The 13,935-nt window shown below is 36.7% G+C and overlaps 1 protein-coding gene across 2 annotated transcripts in view; it reads left to right on the top strand.

Moving 5' to 3' along the window:
* MCTP1 (multiple C2 and transmembrane domain containing 1) overlaps positions 1-13,935 on the top strand; it is a 216,180-nt gene that overhangs the window by 38,684 nt on the left and 163,561 nt on the right. Inside the window, exons 1-2 of one of the 2 annotated variants that reach the window (XM_059492829.1) lie at positions 1,681-1,765; positions 3,363-3,423. The exons of the other annotated variant lie outside the window; for it this stretch is intronic. The gene's annotated coding sequence lies outside the window, so the exon portion shown is untranslated. Of the gene's footprint in view, positions 1-1,680; positions 1,766-3,362; positions 3,424-13,935 lie in introns of those variants that run through there. 2 annotated transcript variants of the gene reach the window in all.

The raw sequence follows: 13,935 nt of genomic DNA, 5'->3' as shown, positions 1-13,935 counted from the left end.
ACAAGGGAAAAAACTCTCCTTTCCTCTTTTCAGAACTGGACTGGAGATGCACAAGGAATTGGGAGGGAAATAGGTGGGGCAACTGACCTCAGGTGACACAAAGGATATTCCAGAGTATATGACTTCATGCTCAGTACATAAAGCTGGAGGAAGAAAAAAGGAAGTGGAGGACATTCAGAGTGATGGTGCTTGTCTTACCAAGTCACTGTTAGGCATGATGGAGTCCTGCTTTCCTGGACATGGGGAACAACAGCCAGTCCTTGGGAAGTGGTGAATTGATTCCTTGTTTTGCTTTGCCTGTGCATTGTTACTGCTTTATCTGTTAAAAGGCAGAATTAATATTCTTGCAGGACTTCTAGTATGGCCTCTTATTGGCATGGTTTTCCATGGGCCTTTTTGGACTTGACATGTAGTCAGTTTTCCATGAAGAAAACCTGAGTAATAGGAATTATGGGATATATTAGGTCATAGGAGTATATGCTTTGACTCTATTTCTTAAACTGGAAATATACTTAAGCTGTAAATAATATTGGAACACTCTAGGTGTCTTGCCCAATAGCTCAAGTCCTAGCCTTTGCTGGAGCATCTCAGATCAGGACATTGACTCTGATGCTGGTCTTGAGATGAGTGGAGGAGGTATACTGTGGATACAGTGAGTGGGTAAAGTGAAGCAGCAATTGTGAAATCTGGTGATCCTTCCTCACGATTTTTCATCGAGACTTTAAATAACTTCATTAAATGCAGTGTGGGTAGAAAAGGATCATAGTTGATTTAACAGTTGCCTCGTGAGAAGATTTTCTCCTGTTAATAAGTTTAAAGAGTATTCTCAGCATTGGATGCATATGAGTTAGCATTTTCTACCCACATAATTTTTTATTCTCAGAGATTTTAATTATCGCATCTTATATAGGTATATAGCAAAATTAGGGAGCAAAATAATGGAATTTATGGAAAACCATTGGAAACAGAGATCTTTTTTTGTTTGTTTTCTGGAACATCTTAAATGTAAGATGCTGCTTGGTTATTTGCTGTGCTGTCTACTCTGAAATAATGGACTGGTTTAAAAACAAGTTCTGTTTAAATTACCTTTTTTCTGTATTTAAATGATTTGCAGACTTTTATACAGAAGGAAAAAATATTTAAAGCAATTATTAAAATAAGTACCATTCCCTTATAATTTCTTTCTTCTTTTTATGTGCTTGTTGGGTTCAAGAAAAACCTGCAAAATAATGCACTTTTTTCACTTTCATTCAATAAACGTCTCCAAAACTCAAGAAAGTGTTTCTGTCAATAGGAGCAATGCAGGAGAAGAATATGAAATAATGAAGCAGTTGCAGAAAAGTGTTAAGACTGTTACTCATCTTTGATCTTAGTTGCAGCAAGAAAATTGGCTAGAAGTCGTTTGGCCAAGGTCTGAGATAATTAATGATTTTCTGATCTCTGTACAGTGAAGATGAGAATCCAGTGGATTCTAGAGGCTTAGGATGTGATATTATAGTGCTGAGAGTTTACAGATGTGAATGATTTAACATGAGTGACTACTGAGATGCTACTGAATTAATGTTGAGAGGAAAACAGAACAAGGCACAGAAATAAAGTCTCCCCGTTGTGTGGAGTTCTGTAATTTGATGATAAAAATAGAACATGCTGGGGTGTAGCCTGATGATTCTTCTTCTCTTAGGCAAGACAAAATGGAAGAAATTAACCAATCTTATGCAGTGAAAGAGCCGTTGATTTGTTGGGCACCGAGGTCAACAACTGTATGGTAATTACTTAATGAGTATAGTATCAGCTAAGTATGTGTATATGTATATATGCACTGAATAATTTCTGTGCATAAGTTAAATTTACACTTCAGTTTTTCTCAGATTTTTAAGACTACTGTAATAAATTTTTGGTGTACAGGTTTATGGTTTTATTTGCATGTTCTTGTTCTAGTAAAGTGATCTCCAGAATCTTGATGTAAGCTTACTTACTTTTGACATTCACATTTTTCATTCTTAACTTCAACTGCAGATGAAGAAACGACCCCTGAATAGCAACTTAAAAAGTTAAAGAGCCATTCTGCATCCTTTTTCTTTAAAAATCATTATATTTGAGTATTATTTGACTGACAAAAAATGTGGATGATTTAAGCTACATGGGAAATAGCATTTCAATGATTCACATCCCTTTTTATAGATACTATTTTAATTTAAGCATGAGATTTCTGAGGCCTATTAGAAGGCAGTCCTCCTCTGGTATATCTTATTTCTTTATTTTTCATTTCAGATGTTCATTTTTAGAGCAGTTATTCTCTATTTCCTAATACATAGAGGAAAAAAAAGGTTAGACTTTTAAAGGAGGGAATAGAAATAAGCACTGAGAATGTCAAAGGTAAAAATGCTTACAATATTTTCCAAATTCTGTAGCACATTATATCGTTAGTATGGAAAGTATCATAAAAGTTTCGATAGTTGTAATATATGGCATATTTTCTTGCTGGACATCTGAAATTCTTTTTGGTACTCTAAAATAAATGTCATCTCAGTGATAGCTTTATGACTTTTATTTTCTAAGAGGAGGTTACTGCCATGGAATAAATTAAGATTTCACTAATGCATAATAGCAATGGAGGATGCTCACTTCTAACTGCTGAGATAACTTCTGCTTCTCAGTACTCTGCAGAATGAAATCCACTCCGCAGAATGAAACCTAGGTTATGGTCTATCATTCCATACAAGATTTAGTCAAGTAGACTAATTTTCTCCACATGTAGACTGAGGCATCTGGTTGTGGAACTTTCTGCAGAGCTGGGCATTTATTTAAAGGAGATGCAAAATATCTGCATTGGACTAAGATTCCCCATAACCTCAATATTCTGGGAAGCCAGTTTATGTTTATTTGTATGTTAGCTGCTTTCATACATACAAAATAAAATAGTGGAGTAATTCAATGTACTTTATTTGTCCACTGTGTGTACTTTCCATCTATAAGTGTTATGCTTCTGTTACTGTAAATCTAAGGGACAGTGATTGTCCAAATGGACTTTTTCCCTTTCTTAGAAATGTCGGAATTTTTTTTAAAAGTCCAAATGAAATTACTGCAGAGAGGGTATTGTGGCACATACTAATATCAAGGCAGCATGGTTTAGAATGTACATAATAATAGGAAGCAAGAAAAATATATCAGCTTTTCTGGAAATGTGTTACACTGCATGGAATTGTGTGAGTGCACATGCATTTATTTGAAATAAGAAATTTTAACAACATGTTACAAAATGAAGGTGTCGAAATAGTAGTACTGTAAGTAATCCTTGCAAAGAATTAGTCTCTGCTTTTGTTTTTCTCTGCATGATACTATTTCTGTATTTATATTTAAAGATGAAGTCGAAATTCAATCCTTGGCTGATAGATCCCGTAGACTCCAGCCTACTTTTTTAAAGTGAGTCTTCATGTTGTGAGTTACAAGATCAAACTAAAATGTTACCTGTTAGCAGCTTCTATTGATCATTAATTGTATTCCAGATGAAAGAATAGAAAACAAAAGCCATTTGTTGAGTAGCATTTTGGAAACCAATGGGTGTCTTGCCTGTTAGCACTGCAATCTTAGACTCCTGTTTCTTTTAACAGTTTCCTGTGAGTTTTCTGGATTTTGGCTGTACCTTTCCTGCCATTCCTCTCCAGTACTATAAGCAGCCTTAATACAGACAATTCAGATCAGTTCTGTGAGACTTGTTCGCCTTTGAGAACTGAACTTGAGGTCAGGATGTGATGCAAACCTGTTTATTGGTTGATTGTCACTGGAAATAGATACATCTCTTAAACTGTGCTTCTGAAGCATATTATATATGTAGTCTTTCTTTGCTTAGTCAGGCTATAAAAGTCTTACCGCTTTAATGAAAGGTACAGAAAGTGATGAACAAATTACTGCCACGTGTATTAAAATTTTTAATGGATAGTGCAAAATTTTGGTTTGCTGCTATGAAAAAGCAGCAAAACTGATTTCTGGATGTCCAGAAAATGTTGAGAGTAAAAAAGAAAAAACAAACACAAACAAACCCAAAAAGTAGCACAAACTTTTGTAGAATGGTATTCCATTCTACATTTATACTGTAATTTTCTAAATTCTGTCAAGTACGCATAGGCTTTTTGCAAATACAAAAAACCATAGGAACTTTTTTGTCAAGCTGAATGATAAGGGATGCTATAGGTTACCTTTTTTTCTTCTTTTGCCCAGTTTTATGCTATAAAATGTAAGCCTGGTGAGTGACAGCCTGAAAGGCTTGAGGTGGAGCAGCAATTAGAGAAAGGATGTTGAAAGCATAACAGAAGCAAATGTAGACCTATGCCAAACTGTCCACTTCATTTTACCCTAATGAAAGGCTGGAATGAGTCATTAAGGTTGCTTATTGTTGTTGTTATCTGTCCATCAAAACATTTTTATCTATTTCCTTCCCATCATAACAACTTTGAAATAAACTCAGCTTTCCCATCTAAGAAAATTCCAATGTTATTTGGAATATAGATAAAATCTCTCCTCCTTGATTTTTCTTTTTAATCTCACTAATGGCTGTATCTAGATGTCTAGAATTGTGTATTCTTTGGAAAGCGTTTAGACAACTGTTGCCTCTGTTTTACAAAGTGCTGCTTATATTGACTACTAAGTGCATATATTGGTTTTGACTGCCAGGACTCTTACTGTGTGCTTTTCCTTGTGTATTTCGACAGCTATTGGTCATACTAAGGTGATTTTTTGTATGGCTGGCCAGTATAAGCTTTAGGTAAAACAAGAATTTAAGTTTCACTTCAACTTTTCTTGGGTATTTTCTTCATACATTGGGAATAATTCTCCAAGGAAATTACTTTGTGGGAATAGAAAGAGGAAAATAATTTTAATTTTTAAGTAATAAAAAAATTATAGGAAATCAAATGTGCCCCTTTTATGCCTTTTGGAGTAGAGAAATGGTAGTAATACTATGGGTTTGGTCAAATTAACATTAGTGGAGCATTAGTAACTGACTGTTACTGTGAGTTGGTATAGCTTATATGAAATATTGGTAGTTCCAGTATATGTTTCATATAAGATTTATTTACCAAAAGAATAAACAAAATCATAACTTAAGAAGCACATTCCAATTTTTATTTAGTTATTTTTAATATAAAATATGTCCACAGCATGCATTAGTGAATTCTGTTAAAGAAATCACAATTCTTTGAAATATTTCTGGCACCTGATGGTTTCTAGTTCTGCATTCTTTGAGGAAAAAAAAAACTGCTATTCTCTCACATTTCTTAGCAGTGTCAGTTGTCATGTGGGGGCAAATGATTTCTGTGACAAAGCTAAATGGATTTAGGGTGTAACTGATTTAGTCACGTTCTTGAATTTACATTCTTGGTCCCACTGCATTATTCTGTGAAGGTCTATTGCATGAAGACAGGTGCATTTACATTCTGAAAAACACTGTAAGAGTGCTTTTAGGAAGGTCATGAAGTGATAGAACAAGGGGTAAAGGGACAAAGAGTACATTTAGATTAGATACTAGGAACAAGTTCTTGACTGTGAGGGTAGTAGGCACTGGAACAGGCTGTCCAGAGAAGACGTGTTGCTCCATCCCTCTGAGTTACTGGGTGCAGTGAGAGTGTCTCTGTCTTTATATATAGAAGAACTATATTTATCTATTTGTCCGTCTATCTGAATTTTCCCTATAATATCATTCTCCCTCTTAATTTCCTCTGCCAGTTTAAATCAAAACAATCTCATTTTATACAAAAGAGGCTTGAGGTTGTGGGGGAAAACAGTGCAAGCGAGAAGGCATGATGCTGTTACTCAAGGACAGAGTGGTGTGCCTTTCAGAAGGTAGCCCTGACTTCCAATCTTGTCTCCCAGAACAGAAATTTTAAGTAAGTTGGAGGAGACAGCTGAAAACAGAGAGAAGGGACCAGGCCGTGGCCAGCTGCTTTCCCTCCCCTGCACAGCTGCTGCAGAAGGACGTGGCACTGGTGGTCCTTGGGGCAGGATCTGTGGGGTAGAACTGTGGGACTGGAGTCCCTTGTGCAGACGCTGTGGATGAGCCAAGGTGTCTCTCTTTGTTGGTGATGGTGTTATGAAAGGCAGTTCCTGTCATCGCAGCCACATGCTTCACTTTTCAAATGATTCTGTGAAAGCCAAAGGCTCAGTGAGTTCTGACACTGTCAGGTGTGTTGGGTTTGGGTTGCAGAGGCACAGCACAGTCTTCAGAGCAAGTAAGAAGGTCTGTGCTTTTATCTTTACCTCAAAGAACAGCAGTAGTAGGAACTGAGAGGAGGTACGTTTCGGGGTAGATGGCAGATCTGGAGGATTTGGAGGGCCCCTCATCAGGCTGCAATGCACTTTAGTATGCAAGGTCTAAATTCACCTTAGGGCCAAAGGAAATTCCTATGTGTTGTAGGTAACCTAAGGCTTATTTTGTCTAGTATCTAACTGCTAATTGTAGCAAGAATTCTGCTTGTTTTTCTGTTTGATCTGTTTCTTGAGCAAAATCTTCTATTTGCAAGTGCAAATTTAAGTGTGCCGTGTGACCACAAAACAAACTACCTGTGCTGGCCTTTGATATATTCTAAGTCTTTTTTGTGAAATTAGTTGACTAATTAGAGCATGAAGAGAGATGAAGACTAGGGAGGAAAGTTTTATTTCTAAATAAAACCTATGATCTCGTCAAGCAAAATGCAAATACTTTCAATTACATGTTTAAAAGACTTTTTAAAAATTATTACTAGTGCATTTAAGCAAAAAGCTGTCTTCTTCCTGAGTTTTGACTTCTTTCTTTATTTGCACAAATTATGTGCCTTCATACCTAAAAGAACAAGTTGAAATGTGCTCCTGAAATACGGCATATTAAAATTACCCTTTTCCAAGGTGCTTTAATCACCAGAGGAGATGAAGAGGATTTGCAATCTCTTCTCTTCCTGGAAAGTCTGTGGTGTTCCAGTGAATGAAAGCATGCTGTGCCTTGCAATTACTGCACTTTGAAAAACACTGAAGCAACTATTTTGTGTAGTTGATATTTGCTGAAGTCTGCCATCAATATTTGTATTTATAAAGATGTCCTAAATCAAGCACAGATTTGTGAAGAAGCTTGGGGAAATCTTCTTCATAAATCTATTTTTCATTAATAGAAAAAGGAGCTCCTCTTCAGGTTACCAGACTGGGAAATGGCTATAGTAGCAAATCAAAGCTTTCTTTAGTCTGTTCAGTTATTGAAACCTCTTGGGTCTAGTCTTTCTTCAGAGCTCAGAATTAATTCTGCGGTCGGCCTATTTTAAAGAAACCATTATGGAAATTAATACACTTCCACCTTCCTCCTCCCAGAAGCCCCCCACCCACACCAAAATAACCACAACAAAAACCCCTCCAAACAACAAGCACACAAAACCCCCTACACCCAAACGAAAACCAAACAAATAAATGGAAAAACCACAGAGAATCATAGAGAAATTCTTTAAAAATAAATATTATGCAAGCTACTAAAATGAGAAAATGCCCATTCCGTTCTTCAGGAGTAAGACTTCGTACAGAAAATAGATTTTAATGGTGGATTAGTTTTATGTTTTTGCACATACATTGTTCCCATTGTCCCTAAAACTTGAAATATGATAGGTGAAAGATTAACAGTTCTGATTCTGGTGCTTTTTAAACAAAATAGTTTTTAAAACAGTTAAACAGCACACATAGATTTCAAAAATCACTTTAGCACTTAGAGATTCCTGGGAATGTTTACATCAAATTCAAGAAGTACCTGCCTGATATAAAAACCAGTCCTGTGTGGCACATTTTTGCACTCTGTATAACACAGGTGACTGTAGCAAGACATATAATAATTAGTATTAACCTGTTTGTTGATATTAGCATGTCATTGTCAATATCTTCCTCACAAGAAATTTAACATCCTGCATCTCCACAGGCAGAAGAGCTGAATGTCAGGCAGGTGTCCTTAGAATTTACAAACCCATGCTGTGTCTGAAGTGGGCACCTCTTGCACTTCCTTCCAAAGAGTTAAATTACTGCATCCAAAGGAATACACTCACCTATCTCCTTCCTTACCTCTGTGCAATACAGTGCTATCTATAATGGCCTTCCGTGGTCAAAATTGCACTCAAAATTACAGAGAATGTTGCACTTTAATACAAAGATGAAGATCTGGTATCAGATTGATTTAGAGGAACTATCTTTATGAATTTTGTATTACTTCCAACAATTTTTTGTCCCTTTTTTGTTTAGTGTCTGTGCCCCTGCTTTAATTCCTCTTTATTGTGGGTATGAAAGGTGAGTGATGAAGGTTAACTGAAATATTTTTGTGGTGGTCATGTCCTTAAGGTATTGAAGAAGACAGCTTTAGAATAAGGGTCAAAGTTTAACCCTCTTTATAAAGTCAAGAGACATGAAGGTGCACCTTAGGTGAAGGAGATATTTCTGCTGTCGGAGGTGTTTGTTGAAACAGCTGTGTTTCCAGAACTGGTTAAAGTTTACAAACAGTATCTGTGGTGAGCATGATGTGTTCTACCAGAGGATGTATGCAATTCTATAAACCTACTCAAACTCCTCTACTTTTAGTTGCTTTAGTAGTAGTTCTGGCTATTTTACTTTAGCATAGACTTCTCTTTTTTCAGTGTGGCATTTTTTGTAGGTGAAGTATCACCTGTTTTGTCACTCTCTGGTTCTTCTTACTTCTCTCTTAATTTAGGATTCTATTTTAGGCAAATATCTGTCATGACACTTTTAGCTGGCATCTGAAATGTACTCTCAGCCATTATATTTGTTAATAGTATTTTTAAATAGTGGATAAGAGACCTGCACAAACACAGAAACTGTATGTTGTGCCTGTGAAGGTAGTAAACGATGCATTTTTAGTGGTTAAAACAAGAGTTGAGAACCAGTCTCACTTCTCAGGAATCTGCTTACACCAAATTTGTGTCTTCAGCAAGTACATTGCATTGGCACTGCAAATGTAAACCAAGATAGCTCTGTTCTTTACAGAGCTTTTTGTTAAAGTCCACTTGCACTTAGTAAGATGACAGCCACTAAGAAAACTTCCCACTCTGACCATTCACAAGTCAATCTCTGCCAGTCACACTCCCAGTGTGGAGATTTCAGCTGCTGCGACTGAGGCCCCTTCACAACAAGCTGCTCCGGTGAGCCGACTGGAGCTTGGCCCCCACACACACTCCACTCACATGCAGTCACAGCAGGTTTCCTCGTTGGTTTGACCACGGGTTTCCCATAGGAGATGTTCATATCTCTAGTTCTGTAAAGCCATCTGTTATTGACAGTAACACAGAATAGGCTCGAGTAGTTGCCTCTTGGAGGAGTGTGAACAAAGGAATCTGTGGGCTTTTTCACATTCACAGTCCAGGTGCCTGTGAGTGTTCTTCGTGTCCATTCACCTGGCCGCCAGTGTTTGGGCTCTTTGTTATGCAGAAGGTTGGCAGTTCATGGCTTCCTGTCTCTCTGGACTCCCATCTGGAGCTCATCCTGCATCTATGTCTGCAGCTTACAGCCTGAGCTACCTACACTAGATGTGTTCCTTTACACTAGCTCCCTTAGTACCTAAGTATGTAGGGGTACTAACTAACTGTGAGTGGATAGTCTCTCATGTGCATACTTATTTCAGAATCCTTGATTGTTTTTCAGGTAAAATGTACGGCCTTGTACAAAATTCTCTTCTGTGATATCTATAATGGGTCCTTAGTTAATAAGGACTTAAGGTTAGGAAGAAGAAATTGTCAGAAGTGTACATTTACACAGGTTTGCGTCCTCTGATTTTCTGCACTGACTTGAATCCCATCTTCATGCATCAGGTACTGGGAGTTGCAGTAGGGTTTCAAAGTATTTATTGATACATTTCAAAATTGTGAGTTTTAAAAGTGAGAATCAATGGTGTTCAAGATTGTGTTTATAGAACTAGAATTTCTAGTAAGATAAAATCTCATTTGGGGCCATATAATAAAATCAATAAATTCTATATAGTGTTTGTATTAGGCTTTATTCTTTACCAGGAGTACCTTTTCCATTTCAACAGCTCTTTACTGTGTTATCTCTGGGTATTTTACTCAGCTGAGCTAAGAGATATATGTTGTAGGTGACAGGAAGAGAGGTAGAGATATCAAATAAAATATGTGCTTCTCATTATGGAAAGAGCAAGTACTTAATCTGAGTTTGTGTTGTTGCATGTTAGCTGTGGTTTCCACTTGTGCTACTAAAGGGCAGACTGATGTTTTCAGGTCTTCAGGGCAAAATCCTGTGACTTGTGCTGCCAGAGGAAAACCTAGGGGTCTGACTGTCAAAACCACCTAAAAAAAGTTAGCTCTTCAATTACAGGAAGAAAGCTGTAATTTCCATAGAATGGCTGAAGTAAATTTAAAGAGCTGCAGTAGCATGTCTGGCATGCTGTTATCAAAATTCTTCTGTCAAGAATTTTTATGACATGAGACATATTAGAGTAGGGAGAAGAAATACACAGAGAAGATCTACCCAAAGGAAATGACAAGAAAAATAGTGTGTTGTAAGTATTCCAAGCCAGAGGGCAGGAACAAAAATCCCCAGGGAAATGGCATTCTGCCAGAAATGTTGCCAGATCTTTCACATGATGAGGTTGCCTTATCCCGTTTGTGTAAAGATGTGAAAGGAGGTATTAACCAAGTTTGCGGGATGACTGAGAGTCCCAAGAATGTCTTCATGGGAATGTAAAAAAAATGCAAGTATTGTCCTGAATTGACTCCTCCCATTTACATGTCACTGTAGAGCTCTAGAGATCATTAGAAATTACATTTTTAAGCCTGAGGGGCTTTTGTATGTGTGTTAGCATGAGTTGTTAATCTGTGCTGAGTTCTGAACACCTGATTTGGGAGCCAGGATGTTCATGGCTGGCTAGGGGTTTTTGCATTGGCTGTAGGCACACTGAGCAGATTGCCTGGTTTATACAGCAGGGTAGCAGTGCAACCAAAATCACTGAAAGACCTATTTGGTTGTTTCACAGATATGAATGGAACTGATTTTGTAATGAAGCTCTAGAATGGGTTTAAATGCATGTAATCCAGGAGGGGCTGGAGGAATATTTCCAGGAGTAGAGAATAAATACTCTATCATCTTCTACAGTGCATGAGCAATGAAACTAAATTCCTAATTGAGGGTAATTAAATGTAATCTTAAAAAGATAATAAATAAGTAGCACTTCATTAATTTCAGCACTGCCCTGTTTAGACTAAAGTTTTAAATGTATCAAAATGTATTTTGTATTTGCATAATTCAGCAGGTGCTCTTTTAATGGAACAGGTGCAATTTTCATGATGGAAAAGATGCTTTCATTTTGAGTAACCTGGGACGTGGTGACTCTTTTTAGAGTGCATCTGCTTGCAATGTGAATTTTGGTGTAGGATACATATTTTTGAGTTTGAGCAAAAATTAATTTTGTCTTCAGGAGGAATGTGCTATTGTGTTACTCCCTTGTCTCCTTTGTAAACTGCTTACACATTAAGTTACATGAAGCTGTGAAAAGATTATGTCTGATGGAAATGATAGAATCTACATTTCCATCTAAATGAAAGCAGAAATTTGCTGTGGAGACAGCTTTTCCTGTAGATTCTATTTATCTGCTCGCTTTCTGCAAACAGTGGAGGCATACAATTGCTGTTAGCTTCACTTTCTTATAGCGCAGCAAATGTCAGATATGAATCCAGGATGACTCTTCACAGTTTAGTACATCTATACTGGTCACAGGAAAAAATGTATAGAATTAAAAATAGGACAGGGCAATTTCAGTTTATTATGTTTTGATATTGTTCCTCTGGTACTGAGTTGCCATAAATGCTATTTTTGCTAGATTAAAAAACAAAAAAATTACACATAAGTTGACCTTTCAAGTTGACAAAAATTACTAAATTATGAAATACTACATACCAGTTCTCCTCAAAAGTTTAAAGCACTGTCTTGAAATTAATGGTAGATTCTTAAACACAATACAGTCTAAACCACATAGGAAATAGACCAGTATCAAAACCAGTAACATTTAGTGAACAATCAAGGTCAACTTTTTGTATTAAAACTTTTTATAAGAGAATTAAGTACTCTGTCATTAGGCTGAGAAGAACCAGAGGCATTGATCAAGGTATAGGGAAATTTTAGTAAGTTAACTCACCTCAGTTATTTCAAAGATGTGTCATAGTTTTGGTGCCATTATTTCTGGTTAACTGTTGTCACTAATGATTTTTCTTGCCAGTCTATCTCTTGGCAATGAAATGAAGGAAGGAAGGAGGACTGGTCTGGTGGCATTTTCTACCTGTAGCCTGAAAAATTGCTCTGTTGCACAGAGAACAGCCCTGGTGCTGATAAATTTGCCTGTGATGAGTAGTTCACCAGCAGTGATATTCTGTGAAATTTAAAAAAAAAAAAAAAGATATCCCATTAAACAGAGTTCTTGAGTTAAAAGAAATACTGCACATATATTTTAATATTTAATGTAGTATGCTTGTATCCTCCTAATCAAACATTGCGGTGTTAAAATTGCTTTTTCATCAATTGCTTTTTTATTTTATTTTCCCCTAATCATACCAATGCTAACAAGACCTATCTCATTAATTCCATATTATTTTATAGTGTTAAATCAGGAAGCAGCATTACAAAACTCTTGTAGCTGGTATTTTTCATTTGAATGGTGCAGCAAACTCTGGGAAACTGGATGCTACTCATGCGGATAGTTTTCTGAAGAAAAATAACACCTCAGATGTGTAAGTGGAATAACTGGAATAAATTGTTCCAGTATTTCAGGTGAACATGCAATGCTTTACTCAAATGGACAGACTGAGGTATATTTAACCACAGTTTGTTATTTCTTGGTATAGGTAATGAACTTTTTCAGGTGATTGTTTCAAAAGTGAGGTAATCTACCTGAAATGTGCACATGGATTCTGCAGAAAGGGTTTTTATTTTGTGAACTTTGGCAGAAAATGCACATTTTATGCACACTTACTCAGTGTCACACGTTCATTATGTGCTGTGAATAATGAAGTGCTGTGAGACATAGTTTACCTTCCAAATAACCGATCCCTTATCCATAGTAGGAGGGTTTGAACTAACCAAATTTACAAAACTTTTTTTAGTGTAACATACATCATCATTTGTCTTTAGAAACTAAGGAGACAGGCACATTATGAAAATTAAAGAAAAGGAAATCAAAAGACTCACTGTTGGGGCCAGTGTCAACATTGTGTGTATGCTGTAGTGTGGAGTTCTTGGTATAATACATCTTTATCCAAGCATCCATCAGCATCACTCTTTATGGTGTTTCTCAGTCCATACTCAATTGCTTTGCCCTTTTTCTATCATGGAAGAGAAGTAATGAGTGGCTTTAGGACGGGTTCTCAGCATGAGGGCCCAGGAGAATTATGCCTGGAAGTGACTGGACGATGTGGAGTTAAGGAAGCATCAGTCAAAAGGGAGATATCTTTATTCTCCAAACAAACATCTTTGCTTTTTCTCTATGGAAAATAGTGAGGCTCTTTGAAAATGCCTTTAAACGAGAACAGCAATGTATGTGATACTTAAAAATGCATTAATTGTTTTCCGGAGTTGCAGTCAGGGAGACAGCAAATGTGCTAGTCCTTTTGTGAACCCTCTCACAGCAATAACTCGAGTGCTCTGCCTTTCATCTGCAAAGTAAGGGGGAATTACTATGCTGTTTCCACTGGTCAAAAATGATGCCTAGAGGGATTAAATGAGAGGGGTATGGGCAGTATCTGGTATGTGAAGACACAAAAATACACAGATTCTTCCAAAACCATTGTTCATTGTTTCTTCCTGAGGAGAGTGATTCTGATACATATTCTTTTTTCTTTATCAGTGATTTAAAAAAAATTATTGTTACTATCTTATCTTTTTTTAGCTTTGAAGTGAATGCCAGAAGGATATTTAACTCTACCATTT

The sequence above is a fragment of the Ammospiza nelsoni genome, chromosome Z (assembly GCF_027579445.1).
Source record: "Ammospiza nelsoni isolate bAmmNel1 chromosome Z, bAmmNel1.pri, whole genome shotgun sequence".
In the NCBI taxonomy this organism is placed as follows: domain Eukaryota; kingdom Metazoa; phylum Chordata; class Aves; order Passeriformes; family Passerellidae; genus Ammospiza; species Ammospiza nelsoni.
Note: the sequence above shows the minus strand (reverse complement) of the source record. Positions and strands in the feature narration are given on the sequence as shown.